General features: G+C 36.2%; 1 protein-coding gene across 4 annotated transcripts in view; it reads right to left on the reverse strand.

Annotated features, from left to right (window-relative positions):
* Chi (LIM domain-binding protein 2 Chi) overlaps positions 1-19508 on the reverse strand; it is a 447709-nt gene that overhangs the window by 187766 nt on the left and 240435 nt on the right. The gene's annotated exons all lie outside the window — the stretch shown is intronic.

A 19508-nucleotide genomic window follows, 5' to 3' on the forward strand; every position in this document is an offset into this window, starting at 1 on the left:
GCCGGGACAAATTATAGTATAAATAATACCATATATAGAAGTTGTTACTATTATAATAAGTTTTTTTTTTTAATTTTAGTAGGTTATTTTATGACGCTTTATCAACAACTTAGGTTATTTAGCGTCTGAATGAGATGAAGGTGATAATGCCGATGAAATGAGTCCGGGGTCCAGCAGCGAAAGTTGCCCAGTAATTGCTCATATTAGGTTCAGGGAAAACCCCGGAAAAAAAACCTCAACCAGGTAACTTGCCCCGACCGAGAAACGAACCCGGGCCACCTGGTTTCGCGGCCAGACGCGCTAACCGTTACTCCACAGGTGTGGACAATAAGTATTTTAACAATTATTGTGATATTTTTAGTTCTAGAAGTGCATTTATATCTGCCATAATACAAAAAGCTCAATCTATATGTAATTTAGTTTAATTCGTATAAGTTTATATTTTTAATTGCTACCTTTTTGTTATTTGTTAGTTTACCCTTATTGTTGTTGGGTAAACTATGAATAAATAAATAAATAAATGATAGATGAAATGAGGTGCGTAAAAAATGCTGGTGGAATGAGACGGAACGGGAGTACCCTGAGAAAACTCTCTGCAATGTATTTTTTGTTCCCACATATTCCACCCAGACGTGGACGTGGATTGAACCCGGGCCGCGCCTAGAGGAAGGTCACCGCACTACCACTGTAGCCACAGACGTGGTACACATAATGTGACAGATGCTAATTAATACCATATATCATACATTATGTATTACAGACACTAACAACAGTCAGTAACCTGATTCTGAAATAAAAAAAAATTGCATTATCGACTTCTATATTATACACATCTGTACGTTAAAGTATAGAAAACAGCCCAGTAAGAAAAGTTGCTGAAAAGTTTGTATGCGGGATGGGAACACTATTCAGAATTCCTGCTTCATAAATATCTGATACTGAGCACTAAAAACAATACGTGTACTCTGAAGTACATCTTTGCAGTAAAGTAGTGTCGTCACCGCATCAGCATAGTGTGTATTAATAGGGCATAGTATTTTATATTGTTGTGTAATACAGAGGTGTTGACTTTAGAAAAGTATGTCCCGAAATTTCCTTCCAACTCGTTTAATCCTTAAGTAATATTTGTCTTGATGCGAAGTCTACATAAAAATCAAATTAATGCTCTTCCTAGATGTGGAATTATACTTTATTATTACATAAATAACAAAATCCTCAGCCGTAAATAATGCACTAAACTCTTCCTTTCGTCACTTCCGCCCAATAGTATTGATTTAATGATAATATAAGGTATTTCAAAAGTCAGCTCAAACATTAAACCGCTATAAATATAATATTTGAGACAGGGAAAAAACCAAAAACATCACAGTGTTGGGCAAACAACGGGGTTTACAAAACATTGGGAAGATGTCCACCGTTCTCTTGTTCAACGTACAGCATTCTGTCTGCGACAACATGCACAGCATTTTGCAGATATCTCGGAATATTGGCAATTCCCTGCGAGATGGCATCTTCCTGTTGCAGTAGGGTTGTTGGATGTGTCAGGAAAACTCGTTCTTTAAGGTAACCCCACAACCAAAAGTCGGCCGGATTGAAATCTGGAGATCGCCGAAGTACTGCATAAATGACATCACGCGTAAAATCGAAAACAAATTATGTTTCCATTTATTTTAACACGAACAGCTTTAAAGATGACTGCGACATGTAATAATAAGAAAATACTGGTGAACACGATAAATTAAAATGTAACTTTACATAATTATGTTATTCCTCCGCAGCACAGTGTGCAATTTTCCCAGTCTAGGTGGACAAAAATCAAACTTCGACTCGTTTAGTTAGGTATAGGTGAATATGAATTCATGTTTTTGAACATTTGAAGAATGTTGTGAGAAATAGTTTTTACTGTTTTATCGGCGGCAAGCTATATTTAGAAGGGTATGAACAACGAGTTCTTCCCAATACTTCTCGCGTCTGTTCAGCCGTAGACAGAGAGACTTACTATGTGGCTGAAAAAGAGCCAATTGTTAGTGATTTATTGTATTGTGAGACATGTAGTCTGTTCAGATAGGTACGTTCTTACTAATGTAACTTCAACTAGAAGTTTGTAAACTATTTTTCTTCTTACAGCAGGATTTAAATATTACAATTGAGAAAGAGAAATTTTGAAGTTCTCCAAATATAACGTGGGTTTTATTATAGCCGATCACGTCCGGTTACAACAATTCTTTTACCATTTAATACAGCATGATTTAAAGTGTTGAATCCTTGTTTTGAAGTTCGCGTGTTTTTGCGCATTTATCAGTGATTAATAACTTCCCTCCTAATAGATTTTTATGAAACTTTATACAGGAGTTAGGGGTAGAATATATTTTTGTCTACAAAGTCTGATTATGTTTCTATAAGAGGAACTGCCCTTTATAGTAGTGCATTTAGACAAAATTAATATCTTCTCTCCTATACTATATATTTGTATGAAACTTTGTACAATTACCCTTACAGGTAGCATAAAGATGTAATCAGAGTTTGTACACAAAAAATATGCTACATGTAACTCCTGTACAAAGTTTCATAAAAATCTGTTATGTAGGAGAGAAGTTAATTTTGTTTAAATGCGCCCCCTATAAAGGGGTACTTCCTCTTATGAAACCGTAAATATAGTTTGTACACAAAAAATGTATTTTACCTGTAACTTTCGTACAATATTTATTTCATAAACATCTGTTAGATAGGAGAGAAATTATTTTTGCCTAAAACCACTCCTATAAAGGGACAGTTGTTCTTACATAAACGTAATCAGAGTTTGTATACAAAAAATATGTGCTACCTATTAGGTCTGTACAAAATTTCATAACAATCCGTTAGAATGCAGAGAAGTTATTAATATTGTCCAGCTAGATTTGCGTCATTGCACACTGTGAAGCGGTTAAAAGTTCTACAGTTATTGTGTGTCGGTCGTAGAGTGGTTACGCCTGAGTAATGACTCAATTGGTTAAAAATATTGATCTTGTAACAAGGAAAAGTCATCGATGATAAATCACTTAGAGTTGCAAAATAGCCTATGTGAAAGTATATAGAACAAGATATATTAGTAGTTTTACCTCATAAAAACGATTTAAAGCGCAAGGAATATTTAACCCTAGAACACAAACATTTTCCAGACACCTTTAAACACAAACGTTCGTAATTTTTACGACCACTTGATGAAGTATATTCTAGGATGTTGAGAGGAATGTAATAAGTTATATTCACTTTGAACACACCGTTTAATATTTACTAAAAAGGTTCAAATCAAGCATTACCATCATAAATGTAATTATATATAACAATTATTGCACAATTTTGCATGGTGTTCTTTGCAGAAAACCTTCCTTCAAATGGCACAATACGTTGTAGTCATTATTCTCTTCTTTAATGGGCAAATGTAGCATATACTCGTATTTCTCTTGTTCGTAAAAGCAAGTTCAGTATTTCTTGTTGGTGATTTTCGGTCCCCAGTACACATTTGATCAATAGGAGTGTTGGAATGCTTAGTGATTAGTCTTTCCTTCAACCACGGCACAATTAGTCCTTGTGACAGTAACTTTAGTATAAGAAGGTATTTTAGTAACTTTAGTACAACAAGGCATTTTTTCCATCGAAGTGCAGTTTCTTCCTTCACGACTGGTATTATGGAAATGAATATCTATGATTTAACACAGGCATGCCAAAACCCTACACATTGTGCAGTAGTCTCTGTGCGATGTGCACTTGCTATTCCCCTACCTGGAGGGAGTGAATCGCCTTGGAGGGGAACGCGACAGGGCTATACAGACCTGCAACAGCATATCAGCTTTTCTTTCAGTAACGCAGTTTCAGTACGGGTGTTGATTTGGCTGTGTCTGAGAATGAGTTATGATAAATAAAGTGAGGAGTTCACAGATAACGAAGAAGAGAAATTACGAATCATAAAACATAATTATTATAATGTTTTCCTCAGCCAACAATAATTATTTTTAAATGAAAGGCTTTCATGAGCCCATGTCGAGGTAATAGTCTTGTGACAGTTTAGATCAGATTAGTAAAGTTCTCAAAATATGATATTGCCAGCGCTTATTTTTTAATCAGTACTCTCACGGCAAAACGAACTTGACAATGGCAATATTTTGGAGTCTGTACTAACACAGCCATCAAAGATTAGACGACTTACGACTTTCATTTCATAAGCTGGTAAGTGATGTGAATATAGTGAGGAATACATATGAGGCTCTTGAGTTGTTAGGAGCGAAAAAAGCGACTATTTGCAAGGCGGAAAAATTTCTGGAAAAATATATAATGGCAAATTTTCCATCTCACGTCACTATATTATACTAATATACTTACATTAATAAACCTTTAAACCTGACATAAATAGAATATCGTCGCTTTACAGCTTGTGAACTACACTTTTAATTTCTTTCAGTTACGCTTCCAACTTGTCGATACTTACTCTCAACGTTTTCTAAATAACCTATATGTGAATTTAAATTCTAAGCTCAATTTATGTTGTTTATTAATATTAATGTTAATTTATATTGACACACAGCAAGGAAATTACTTCAGTGTAAAAACTTCACAATGTCCTACTGCATGTAATTAATTGGGAGTATAATATTTTCTTCAACATTTCTATCATTGGTCCCAATAAATAATAATGCTCGACGAACAATGAAAGAGTAGGGTCTATTACTTTAAAATAATTAGTACCTACTATGTAAAATGAAATACTTGTTCGTTTTTGTTCTTTCGAAATCACTGCAATATTTTTTTTTCTGCAAATACTGTATAAAAATCGTATTAATAAATTATCCTTTACAAACCACTACTTTTTGAAGTATAACTGAGTAAGCCTAAAGTTTCTTGTATTGCAATTGTCAAGTATAGACACTGATAATAACCGTGTTTTTTTTCCTTCTGCTAAGTGTGTTTATAATGTCCAAATGCCTATTTAATCCAAACCTAGAAGCACAGAATAGATTATTGTACATCCCTCCAGCTAAGAAAGGGTAAGAGCAACGCTCGAATGATGCAGTCTGCACAGACCGGCGATCCGCGCACAAAACTGCACATTCAGAGTCTGATTTCTGACTTGCCTGATTTAACATAAGCAATATTGTGCATTCCGCATATTGGCATACGGAATGTGGAGCACCATCATGCACGAATCATTTTGTTCTTTCGTCTAACAGATCTAATTTCAGCATAATCTTATGCACACCTGTTCATAATTAGTTTGATAAATTCCCCAATCGGTGAATAAGCCTCGGACTCCTCAGAGAACCCAGAGAGTAGACTTCCAGGTTCCCTGACCTCTACAGTGAGTAACAAAAATATTCGGACATCCGTCAACTAACAATTCAATGACATATATATACATATAAATATATAAAAATAAGCTTTTCTTATTTTTTCCCTAAAAGTATCCCATTTCATATAAACATTTTCAACACAACAATTCCAATTAACTTAATTTTCTTCTAATTACTAAAACATAAAGGAAAACATTTGATTTCTAATACTAACAAAAATATTCGGACACTTTTTGAAAACAAAGAATACTATTCCAGTTCGTCATTATTAATACGTTTATGTATTGCCCTCTTAATTGTTTGGGCATGCACTTTTTTACCCGTAGCCGATTCAATTTCAGAAGTTAACATCGGGGCACTTATACGAGGGTTCTTTTTAATCTGTCTGATAATAAGAGATTCTTCTCTGTCTGTGAGGACTTTTCGGCGACCTGTTTGCTTTCTCAGCTCTATTCTGTCCTCGTTTTTATATCTGAGAATTATGTCAGACACTGTACTTCTCTTCATCTGAAGTAAATCTGCAATGTTTCGAATGGTTTTCCCTTTTTCGTAATGGAATATCACTAACTGCCTCTGATTAAATGTTGTTTACTTACCTTTACGCCCCATTTTGTGTTTCGTCTTGCTGAAACGACAGCACAAGTAAGACTAAGTACTCTCGCATATTATTGAAACTCGGTACCTCCACCTACTTTGTAATGTAAGTGGTCAAAAGGGGTGTACAGAATAGGACCAACAGGACTGTCCGAATATTTTTGTTACGCAGTAAATTGTACATTTGTTTATTTTTATATATATACATATTAACATACCATTTCATTAGCAAGCTCTTTTTATGTCCATATTATGCAAATTGGTTTATTTGACGTAACCGCAAGCGTAATTTCTGCGTTTTTGCAAACATGTTTAGTAACATACACATAAACATTTGGAATATTAAGTTTCCGAATAATTGTGTTATTCACTGTAAATCCACGGGGGGTTACTTTGCTCTCTGGGATAAGGGAAAGTGAAGTGAAGATTCATGACCTGCAACATCTACGAATGTAGCTATCTGGACATATTCTATGTTTCGCAACACAATAAAACACTAACAATTGGCTCTTTTACACTCACATAGTAAGCCTCTCTGAACGGGAGCGAGAAAATAATGTTAGAAAGAACTCATTGTTTATACCCTTCTAAATATAGCTTACTGCTGATAACACAGTAAAAGCTATTCCTCACAACATTCTCCAAATGTTAAAGAAGATGAATTCATATTCATCTATATCTAACTAAGTCGAAATTTGATTTTTATGTCCACCTATACTGGAAAAATTGCACACTGTGCGCTGTAGCGTTACCCTCGATGCATAATGGAAGATGGTCTACATTCGTAGTACAGCATGATTAACAGAGCAATGGTAGAATGTCAGTAGGAGAAACGGGAGTACCCGACGAAAAACTACCAAGCACCGTCACTGTTTACTGCAGGTTCCATCGGGATTCAAAAGTAGGTTACCAGCGTGGAAAGCCGAAGTTCGGCCTTTGATACGCCAGAGATCATCAATATAAAACACGCTTTTATTTAAATCTTTATTATTGTACATTTCAGGTTAGTTTGAAAATAACAAATACTGGTGGTGATACACTGGTGATGGAAGGGGAATACCTAATAAAATACTAACAATAATCTACTCCCACCCCTAATACAAAATGAGCAGAGGAAGGAAACAAAACACAAATATTACACGTGATATTAAATTTTACTTCATAATAATTATACAGAAATACTGGAAAAGTATAATATCAAGATATGTGTACAAGTACGAAAACACACACACAATGTCTTCTTCTTCTCTATACTACCCATACTACCTTAGAGTTATGAAAATACGTAATAAAATGTTTAACACACTCCAATGGAAGGTTGCACGTCTCCTCTTCTACTGTCGTCCAAGCTTTCGTGTGATGGCGCTCAATACCCCTCACGGCCCGGCGTAGCTCAGTCGGCTAAGGCGATTGCCTGCCGATCCGGAATTGCGTTCGGGCGCGGGTTCGATTCCCACTTGGGCTGATTACCAGGTTGGGTTTTTCCGAGGTCTTCCCCAACCATAAGGCAAATGTCAGTTAATCTATGGCGAATTCTCCGCATTATCTCGCTATCACCAATCCCATCGACGCTAAATAACCTCGTAGGCGATAGAGCGTCGTTAAATTACCAAGTAAAATAAAATAAAAAAAATAAAATAACCCTCACAATTCTGCAAGTGTTCGTGCTGATTAACTAAATGAGCATCTTACCAAATTTCACAACGACACATTTGACAAAGTGAGCTTTTGTGTTAACATAACCTCAATATAAAGGTTTTCACATCACGTTAGTTGAAAAATTTTGTTTGTATTTCTGCCCTACAATGTCATATTACAAACGTTTAAATTGTACGTTGAAACTAGTTTCTATGTATGTATACAGTGCATTTGAAAAGTTTGTGGCTTGACAGATGGCACTGAAAACGTGTCAACAATGCCGCCAATATTAGCGGCCATTTTACATTACTTCAAGCACGAAAAATCATAATTTTCTGTTGATTACATTTCGTGTAGTAGTGCAGTTTAATTCTGAAGTTAGTGCGCCGAACAGATTGCAAGAATGGAGAATATCGAGCTTCTTGCTGTTATTAAATACTTCATAAATAAATGAATTAGTCCCACAGAAATTAAAGCAAACGTGGATGCTACACTGGGGGAATCCGCTCCAGCTTTTTCGACTGTGAAAAATGGCCGGCACTATTTAACCCTTCTACTACCAGAAATTTTTGTGACACTGAATACCATGAGGTCAATGCTGACCCCAGTATTTAAAAAATCGAAAAAAAAAAAATACATTTTCAATACTGACATTTATGTAAAAAAAATAGTCTTCAGCCATTGTTTTATCATAATTTATTCATGAAATGCTTATTTAACCACAATATTAACATTTTTCTACAGTTATTGACACTGATTTATAGAGAGATAATACATTTTTTCCAACATTTTTCATATGTACTTCGAAGAACTTCTCCAATCAATTACCACATTGTTTGCATAACAAATGGTCTTGACATGGAAACTTTAAACAATTTGAATACATGCTTGAATGTTTCGGTCCACAGAAGTGCCCCGAGAAAAGTTCTAATTTCCAATTTTATCTATCACAATTATATTTTCAGTCAACACCGGGAATTGAATCCGGGAGCACGTAGTGATAGGGACATGCGCTAGCGCTGATGAACTGGAAGTTTTTATTCTATTTTAGGACATTATACAATAAGGATATGACTTACTTTTTTGTACTTGGTTAACGACGCTGTATCAACTACCGGGTTATCTAGCGTCCTTGGAATTGGTGATAGCGAAATGATATTTGGCGAGATGAAACAGGAGGATTCGCCATAGATTACCTGACATTCGTCTTAGTGTTGGGAAAACCTCGGAAAAAACCCAACCAGGTAATCAGCCCAAGCGGGAATCGAACCGATGCCCGAGCGCAACTCTGGATCAGCAGGCAAACGCGCTACCGTCTGAGCTACGTCAGTGCCCATGACTTGAAAATGTATTGGATAGCAGAAGAATCAACATTTTCTTTCTCACCGTCAGACGAGGACTCGATACTTGATGCACTATCCTACTCGAAGCAGCACCGTCTTCAATACTTTCGATGACGTCAACCTCCCCATCGTCATCAGAGAGGTCCTGACCATTGTCAACATCGTAGCATTATAATGTTTCGCATTATCATTTTCTTCTAACTGAATTTTGCATACATCACAGTCGGGCAGATTTACAGCAGCCATAGTGGCGTCGCTCAACAGACCGCAAACAAAGTCAACTAATCGCTGAAGTTAGTGCTGCTTATGATTGGGTTTTTCTACGGAGCAGTTGTTTGCGAGCTTTCATTCGGAGCCCTCCGGTTACCTCCGATTGATGCAGCGCAGGTTGTATATGTGCTGTGGCGGAGACATACACTTTGCGCTAAGCATTCCTTTAATCGGATCAGGTAGTGATTCGAGTCCGCTGACGTTCGCGTACCTTTTAAAATAAGTTGTAATTTGTTGTTGTTTATTCTCTCTCTTATATATATCTCTTTCTTCGGCTCGTCTATTTTCTTGTTTTGCTTGAAGTGCTACGTTAGCTGACAGATTTTTTTTTTTTCTAGTTTTGAAATACATAGTATATTATGTGGAATGGCGTATTAGTTTTATGCCATTGATCAAATTAATAACATTAAACCTAACTGCAAAACTAACGCAGAAGTAAAGCTTTTCAGTATCTAATGTAAACGTTTATACTGTAGTTCTCCTGGAAACACTCGTTTATTCGCAAACAGTTTTTGTCAATTATTATTCTAATCGGTTTAGTTTAACGTAAAATATATGAAGGGAGTTTCAGGATGGAACAAAAGAAACATGTGGTATCATTGGGTTAAAGTTTACTGTCCAAATTAATTTATTCAGATTCTTCACCGGACAAGATTGTGATCATTGTGTTAAAGGATGTCAGTATTTGAAATGCCTTTTCTAAAACGCGCCATTATTCTCCTGTAATAAAAATGTAAGCGGATATCAACTTAAGGATATGACTTGAGGCTTTCCCGGCGTTTGATGTAGAATAACTTCGTCCCTGAAGAAGATGGCAGAGCTAGCCGTCGAAAGCTTGGAAGCTAATCTCCAATCACCTGGCTGAGAACCCGAGAAGAGTTATTCAACTTAAGGATAATTGTAATTATATTATTATCACACGTTTCCTTAGTTTCATTCTCTTAATGATTTGAACAGAAAAATCGAATTAATGATTAGTTTCAAAACCAGAATTGCAAGATGTCGGACAAGAGTTTACAAAAGATCGAAAAAAGGACTCATCGAGAGATAGTTGCTTCCACACGTCTTCAACCCTAGACCGCAGGAGACGGGAGGTCAGAATTCCGAAGGGCTTTGTGAGTTTCTAGGAAGACGTTCTCAACGGGGATGAGTTCTGACGAAAAAGGCCAGAATACCTAAATGATATCTAGTCTCGTATGATACGAGGCATGAACATTTTAACTGTGATGAGCCGTGTGATTATCCTCGTCACACACACAGAGTGTTTCAAAAGTAATGGCCAATAATTTACAGATGGAAAGTGCAAACTGAAAAAGTTCCAATAAACATTGGTCCGCAATATAACAGTTCATACGATATTCCCTTAGGCAAAGGAATACCTGTACCGTGGCCTCCTAATCACCGGCTATAAATCCGAATAGTTTGTTTTGGGGTCATGAGGTCAACACCATGTTTACACTTCTGAAGTCAACACACACGCTTCAGGAATTGCGGTTTCGGATTAACGTGCCTTTCAGCAAATAAGGAATGATCCAGGACTGCCTGAGAGATGGTGAACCACGGTCAATCCAGGGTTGTGGAAACATCTCATTGAGGTACTCATGAACGGAAAGAAATGGCATAATGAGTCACTCATCTTACCAGCTCCTCTCGACTGGCCACCTAGTAGCCCTGACCTCACAACCTGTGACAATGCACTGTGGGATTTCATCAAGAGCATTGTTGCACAGGAATGGTACACCACTGATGAATTGAAGGACGCTGTGCGACGCTTTTTCCAACAGATTACAACAGCAATACTGGCGACGCATTATTTTGTGTGAGGTGAATGATGGGGGATATAATGACCCTTTGGACACACATTTAGTGTAAAGTGAATGTATGTCTGCATTATGATCGGAATTACATAAATAGTGTGTATATTTGACATATTTATAGGGGATAACGGGACTTTGTGTCCACTCTGTACATTAGGCTGGATACTGGAAGTATGTAAGGCAACTTTGGTACTCCATGTGAAGATGATGAGTAACTGTCAACGAAATCTCGATTGTTATTTGTGGAAGAAAAAATATGGTTGAAGCGGTAGATCTAAAAATGAGCAATATTATTAGGGTGAGCAGACTAAAAGACAGTTATTGCTAAGTGAACAACAACAAAGACTTCGTCGGTGATTAACGAGGAAAATGCGACAGGAATATTGGGTGTTTGTCTTGCAACGTTTAAGACCACAATGTGTCTCATCGTCTTTCATAGACGGAGATAGGTCAAAGTGATAATAGACTATTCCCTCCCCCATCTCTCATTAGATATGAAGAAAGCATATTTCTGAGGAGTTGTGACAGGTTTATTTGCAAATTATTATACAAATCAAAGTTTACGTAAACATGGTTTCTAAATATGTGTGCATTCATATGAAAAGGGACCAGTTCCCAGTCCACAGTTTTCGAGTACATTGCTAATTAAAAAAAGAAGAGAAATTTTTCTAATTCGTTTTTTATGGCTTTGTGTTCTTTTATGTGTAAACTAACCACAGTATAAGTTTCAAAGTCATAGGTAAGTTGGAACACTGGAAATTTTTATAACTTAGTCGAAGGCGAAAAGGGAGCAGTTCCCTCTGCGTAATGTTTTCCTCATTACTATAACAAAAAAATATATATACATAGGCATTCACTGTGCTATTTCTCTTTTTATAGCATGAATAAGAAACAGTTGAATTAACTTCATATGGCAATGAGTCCGCGAGAAAGGCCTATTAGTTCCTTTTTTAAAGTTTACAGCAAAGTGGAAGTAAATATATTAGTACGAGTAATAATGAAGAACCTGCTCATACTACAGATAGTAATGTAAGTGTTGTGCATCTGCTATTATTGCGGGTGATAACATTCAACCTACAACTAGTGACCATACCAGTGATAACAAGTGACAAATGGAGCATCCTACAGAATCAATGATGACACAACTCTCCATTTCACACATGGATCTTAGGATCTTGTTAACTAAAATCAATAATATTTATTTGATTTAACTGGCATTTTGCTGTACTTAGCTAAGCAAGGTATATAAGTAAAACTTTATGAATCAAATTCAACTTTTGCAACATCTAAATATTCATAGCTTCAGTAACATTCAGAGGGCATAGCAAATGTTTATTTTTTCATTGTGTATGTATATGTACTGCATGTATTCGTCTTTTTTACGTGTATTGCCGCATTTGTATGATCATGACAAGAGTATGTAATTGTGAATCGGCTTATTTTAAGTTCCAATTGTGCTCATCTCCCAAGGAAATCATTCTATTTCCGCCAAAGTCGCCTTTCCATAAAGAAATACGTGTCTGAAATAAGGAACGCGTTAAAACATTCGTTAGATTCATTATAATTCACGAAATACCTACATAATCTCACGAACAACAGCATACATCACGCACTAATAAATTGTAATCACAGAAATGCTAACTGCTAAGATTAAAGACCACGCCACATACAGCTGGTGAATTGGCGCCAAAAAAAATTGAAAGAGCATGCATGTCAAACATATCTCACTTCATTTAGCTAAATGAAGAAAACCGCAGAAATCCCAGCGTCATTTTGAGAACACTACCCGACAACCCTAATCACATAATATGGTATGACACGAGTAAGTTGACAAATTGGGAACATTATAATTGTAAAACTGAAATAATTATTGTACAGAGTAACATAATAACGTGGTCCCTCCGAGATGACCATAATCTGAGTGACCATTTCATTTGTACTGTTAGGTTGGCAGAACATATTCCTCTTTTGTAGGCTTACCGTTAAAATCCTCCTGAATTAGTTTCTGTGGAATACGTAAAATGAATATACAGTACATAAATTAAAGAGGCCATGGTACGGTAAACAACAATGAAATTTGATCCGAACAAAAGTAACTTTTCGTTCTGAAAAGGAATTTTATAATGTTACATTAATCGGTTCAAATTTCTGCATTTTTAAAGGACGAAACTAAAATTCTTTAATCACTTATTATCATAATCCACTGCTCTCTTAAACTGACGGAGTATATTAAAACTTAAATCGAAAGCTATCCCAGAACTTACTGGCTTTTAAGGAACCCGGAGGTTCATTGCCGTTCTCACATAAGCCCGCCATTGTCCCATCCTGAGCAAGATTAATCCAGTCTCTACCATCATTTCCACCTCCCTCAAATCCATTTTAATATTATCTTCCCATCTACATCTCGGCCTCCCCAAAGGCCTTTTTCCCTCCGGCCTCCCAACTAACACTCTATATGCATTTCTGGATTCGTCCATACGTGCTACATGCCCTGCCCATCTCAAACGTCTGGATTTAATTTTCCTAATTATGTCAGGTGAAGAATACAATGCGTGCAGTTCTGTGTTGTGTAACTTTCTCCATTCTCCTGTAACTTCATCCCTCTTAGACCCAAATATTTTCCTAAGCACCTTATTCTCAAACACCCTTAACCTATGTTCCTCTCTCAAAGTGAGAGACCAAGTTTCACAACCATAAAGAACAACCGGTAATATAACTTTCAGATTATTTGACAGCACACTAGATGATAAAAGCTTCTCAACCGAATAATAGCAGTCATTTCCTACATTTATTCTGCGATTAATTTCCTCCCGAATACCATTTATATTTGTTACTGTTGCTCTCAGGTATTTGAATTTTTCCACCTCTTCAAAGGATAAATTTCTAATTTTTATAGGCCTATTTCCATTTCGTACAATATTCTGATCACGACACATAATCATATAGTTTGTCTTTTCGGGATTTACTTCCAAACCTACCCCTTTACTAGCTTCAAGTAAAATTCCCGTATTTTCCCTAATCGTTTGTGGATTTTCTCCTAACATATTCACGTCATCCGCATAGACAAGAAGCTGACGTAACCAGTTCAATTCCAAACCCTGCCTGTTATCCTCGACTTTCCTAATGGCATATTCTAGAGCAAAATTAAAAAGTAAAGGTGATAATGCATCTCCTTGCTTTAGCCCACAGTGAATTGGAAACGCATCTGACAGAAACTGACCTATACGGACTCTGCTGTACGTTTCACTGAGACACGTTTTAGTTAATCGAACTAGTTACTTGGTAATACCAAATTCAATAAGAATACCATATAAAACTTCTCTCTTAACCGAGTCATATGCCGTTTTGAAATATATGAATAACTGATGCACTGTACCCTTATACTCCCATTTTTTATCCATTATCTGTCGAATAAAAAATAGCTGATCAATACTTAATCTATTACGCTTAAAAACCTCACTGATCATCCCCAATAATTTCATCTACATATGGAGTTAATCTTCTCAAAATAATATTGGACAAAATTTTGTACGACATCAACAAAAGTGATATTCCTCGAAAGTTACTAGTTAGTCTTGTCCCCCTTCTTAAAGATAGGTACGATTATGGACTCCTTCCACTGTCATCCCAGAACACTATATCACATATTTCATATAAAACAATTTTTATCTCGAAAAGGAAGCAAAAACCAGAAAAATTGTATTAATTCTTTTATTTGAAATATCTCAAAGAATAACTTAATTCCCTGAAATTTCTGCACATTTAAAGGATAAAAGAAAAATTCTTTCCATCATTTATTATCGTAATACACTGCTTTCTTAATTTCCTGAGCATATTGGGAATTAATTGAATGGCTTTCTCAAAACACGCTATGAAATGTTTCATATAAAATAATTTTTATCTTGAAAAGGAATCAAAATCAGGCAAAATTATATTAAACTTTTTTGTTCGAAACATCTCAAAGAATAACCCCCTGAAGCTAATGACATTACTCGCTGTGATAACGTAACAGCGCGCTAGCTCGAGCTTTTCCCCAGCTGATCGACCCTTTTTTGCTTGTAAACTTGGCATTCCTCACAGACGTGATAAATCATTTAAATGACCTAAATATTTCCTTGCAAGGTAAAGATCTCCTGATTATTGATTTGTTCAATAAAATTAAAGCATTTCGAATAAAACTTAATTTGTGGACACAACAAATGCAAGAACGCAATTTGCCTAATTTTCCAAACCTAAGGAAATATGCAGGTTTTCTCTGTTCTAAAAATGTGTGAAACCAGCCACAGATCACAACTAAGCGATAAGCATTAGACATCTATGATTCCGCTGCATTGGAGTAGATCGATTGTTTCAGATATTACTCGTCTGGTGGCACAAACACACATGTAATGCCTAGCATATTAAGTGTACATCTGTTCCTAAAACACTGTTTCAGTTTAGAATTTCTTTTGTCAGTGTAAATGCAACAAATTGATTTATATTGTTTATGTTTTGTTTGAAAGACGACCCTACATCCTGATATTCTTGCCCCGCTGGCTCCGGAGAGTTCCATAGCAGCGAGTTCTACTCGTCTGCTCCACTTATACCTGCCCAGTCTGCACCCTCTCGCCCCGGGCGAGGCTTCAGGGCGCGTTCATGAGCACCCCTGGTCTAGTGGGTAGAACGCTGAACTTGTAATCCTGTGGACCCGGATTCGATCCCCAAATGGATTTATAACTTCTGTTGGACAAGCCTGTGGTAGAGGTAACACAGGGGTTTTCTCCGGGAGCTCCGATTACCCTATGCAATCCCAACAAATCATCTCATCGCGCATGTAGCGTAAACCAGCCTCCTATGGTGCAGCGTGGGCAACGACTCTGTCAGTAAATAGTCCACACAACTGGTTTCATATGGGGGAATGACGAAAAGTCAACAACCCCATATTAGTACAAAAAAAAATCCACTCTCACTGTCGTAAGTATGCTGTTTTTACCTTGTTTTTAGGGAAGTAAATGGATTTTACCGTGATAGTGTTGGTTACTATTGACTACGGGACGTAAGTCACATCGTTCCTCTAGAGAAGTAGCTAAGTGAAAATTTGTTTGTGCGAGATCGTGCGTATTTGCTTGGTTTCCGCACAAAACCAACCCGTGGTAAGTCTAAAATTCCACATTCAGTATTCTCAACCGAACACACATAACAATTTCCCTCTTCTTACCGCTTAAGTGACATATTCATTTTACTGCTTTAGGCTTTTAACATATTATTTTTAGAGACGTTCAATATAGTAATAATTATAGATTGGAAACTTACCACTGCAATTTCACCTAAATTGCACTGTTAATTATTGTTTTTAAATATTTGCAAAAATTAAGTAAACTCTACAACTCCACTAAAGTTACTGCATTTCGTGATGCATGTAACATTAAGGAAGCCGTTTGTTTTAAGTTCGCACTTATAGACTGGGGGAAAAAAAAAAGACAGACGTATATCACGGCCTGCTGGAGTATAGTAAACACAGAAAACATTCTAAAGCAACAATGTTGAAGATAGATATTTTGGTTTTCCAAAATTGCCGTCATTGAACAGAAACCAAGATGGAGATTTCATTGCAACTAATTAGAAATTCCTCTTTCAGGTATGTAATAAACGATCTTCGCACAAAATAATTTACGATACACGAGCGGTATGTTTTCTTTCAATTCTCGGAAATTAAAAAAACTCAACTACGTTTCGCTTTTTCAAACTTTTCCTCGAACATGAAGACTTCAACATACCGCTCTTGTAACGCGTATTACTATTCATTCAACAGTACCATAGCAACAAGTAAAAGAAAACTCAAAATTCAACGATTCTTTCAACAGATCAGATAATATATCATGTAAAATGAAGAAATATGTTTTATTACGTAAAATGTGGAAGCAGAAAAAAATTACATTATGCAATCCATGACTACAGTAGAATTTACTAGTCTAGACTCCACTGAAAATCATGAAAATTTTCCAAAAAAATATATATATATATATATATATATATATATATATATATATGCTATTTCTCGTCTATAGAATGTATATTTTCATATCCCAAATGGATTTAGTTCAATTCTGATTACAAATATGTTTAAAAATATTTTAAATTAAGGCTGTAAAGGGGCGTGGTATTTAAAGAGCTGTCAAAATTATTTTTTCATCAAAGAATTCTTTTTTACAAATTTCTAATTACAAATCTAGTAACTTTTTTGTTTTAAAGTTACATTAGGTAAACAATATATACTATATTAGTAAAGAATATACTGTAATAGTACTTTTTCTACCCACTGTGATCTTATCTCCCTACTAGTGTGTGTACATATATTTTATTTTTCTCGTTCTTTTTGCCTTTGTGCTTTTTGTACTTGTCTCTGTAATTTTACTTCTATTTATTTCCTCCTTCTCTCTACATTTGTTTCTTGTATATCTCTTATTTGTATTCTGGTGGTGCGGTAGAGAAGGCCTGATGACCTTAAGTCCGCCAGATAAATAAATAAAAACTTGGGTTTGAAAACATATCTAAAAAGAAATAGAAAGAAATAAAAGATCAAAAGTAAAAAAGATTTGAGAGTTCAAAATTTGGATTTTGTTAGTTCTTTACATAATAAACATGCTCTCAAAATTTGGTTGAAAAAAACAATTACAAAAAATATGTCATTTTAGTGGAGTAATTATTCCCTTAACATACAGTGTGTCCCAAATTTATGTATACACACATTTTGAAACACCATTTCTCAGCAATGAGATGAGAGAGAAATACGATTTTTGCAGTTTTGTATTCCTTAAGCCCGTACATGTTCAAAATGGGCCCCTTCTGCCACAGTACACTCCCAATAATGTACAACAGAGCGACATACCAACTGAATTGTTGCTAATGGAATATTACAGGCATGTCCAATCTGAACTCCCAGTTCTTCCAGTGTTTGTGGTTTTGTGGCGTACACTGTGTCCTTTAGAGCTCCCCATAGGTAAAAGTCTAGAGAGGTTAAATCCGGAGATCGAGGCAGGAACTCCGCAGCACTTGCACTTCCTCTTCGTCCTATCCATCTGTGCGAGAAAATTCCACACATTGACATGGAAGTGAGCTGGAGCCACGTCTTGTTGAAAGTAAAACCCATTTTCCTTCTCAAAGAGGCCATTAAGACGTGGAATCGTGGTTTCCAACATTTGCAGGTATTTCTCGCCCGTGACAGTCCCTTCGAAAAAGTACGGCCCAGTTATTTTTCTGGAAGACAGACCACACCATACTGTTACTTCTGGAAGATTAACGGTCTTTTTATGAATGGTGTGTGAATTTTCGTTAGCCAAGTACACACAATTCTGCCGGTTAATTGTGCCATTTAGTTTAGGGTAAATGTGACTTCATCTGACCAAACAATTAAGTCTTGAAAATCTTCCCTTTCATCACACATGTTCAAAAACCATTCCCAAAATTCCACTCGTCTATCTGGGTCGTCCTCATTTAGTGCGTGGACAAGTCTTGGAATGTAAGGGTTCCATTTTTGAGCTCGCAAAATTCGAATGAACATTGGATTTGCTGATACCAATCTCACGAGAACATTGCCTCATTGACTTCTTTGGGGAATGTGCAAAAGCCTGCATGACTGTATCAACACACTCGTTATCGGTGGAACTTCTCTTTCTTCCGCACCACTCTTTCAACACATCTTGCATCGTTCCGTCGACTTCAAACTTGTCTCGGATTCTTGTTATAGTTAACCTTGTTGTGTTCCAAATTCAACCCTCCAACGTCGTTGAACCTCAACAACATTCTCCACTTTCCAATAACATTTCAGTATCCACGTACGTTCATCGAACGATAATTTCACCGCCATGTTTGTTTATAAACAGATGAACATGTTTCCATGCTTTTCACCGCCTTCTGATTCATAAACCGCAACAATAATATTTCTATCTCATTTCTTTGCTGTGAAATAATATTTCAAAGAGTGTATACATCAATTTGGGACACTCCGTATAAATAACTCCACTGCTTGCGTAAGAGTGAAGACTTTTTTTACTTCAAATATTAAAAAACAAAAGTGCATTATAACACTTTCAAATTACTTTTGAATGGCCTTGTACAATAAAAGCATTCTAACGACATGAGTAGTTTACCAGACTTTATACAGTCTGTGAGTAAATTTTATAAAAGTCTTCAAATATGAGCGTCCCCTGTATAAGAACGTCACCTTCAGAATTATTTTACTATTAGTCATAAATAATAACTAATAAACATTCTGTCAAGTTACTGAATGTTCACCAGTACACTGCTGCATATGAGAAACATCCGCCACTAGGCACATCCACTTAAGGAATTCGACTTAAAACCCTATGTTACGGGCAAGTGTTAATTATGTGCCAGCCGTGGTATATTGAGAGTAAGGAACGTCTCTAATGCTGCATGGATGCCTCACTCATAGTTTCGAATCTCGCCTAGGCATTAAGGCCAATGTAGTTCCGTTTTCTGATGTCCTGTACAGGCTTTATTAGTCCAGACATCGTGTCTGT

Source organism: Periplaneta americana, chromosome 7 (genome assembly GCF_040183065.1).
Source record: "Periplaneta americana isolate PAMFEO1 chromosome 7, P.americana_PAMFEO1_priV1, whole genome shotgun sequence".
In the NCBI taxonomy this organism is placed as follows: Eukaryota; Metazoa; Arthropoda; class Insecta; order Blattodea; family Blattidae; genus Periplaneta; species Periplaneta americana.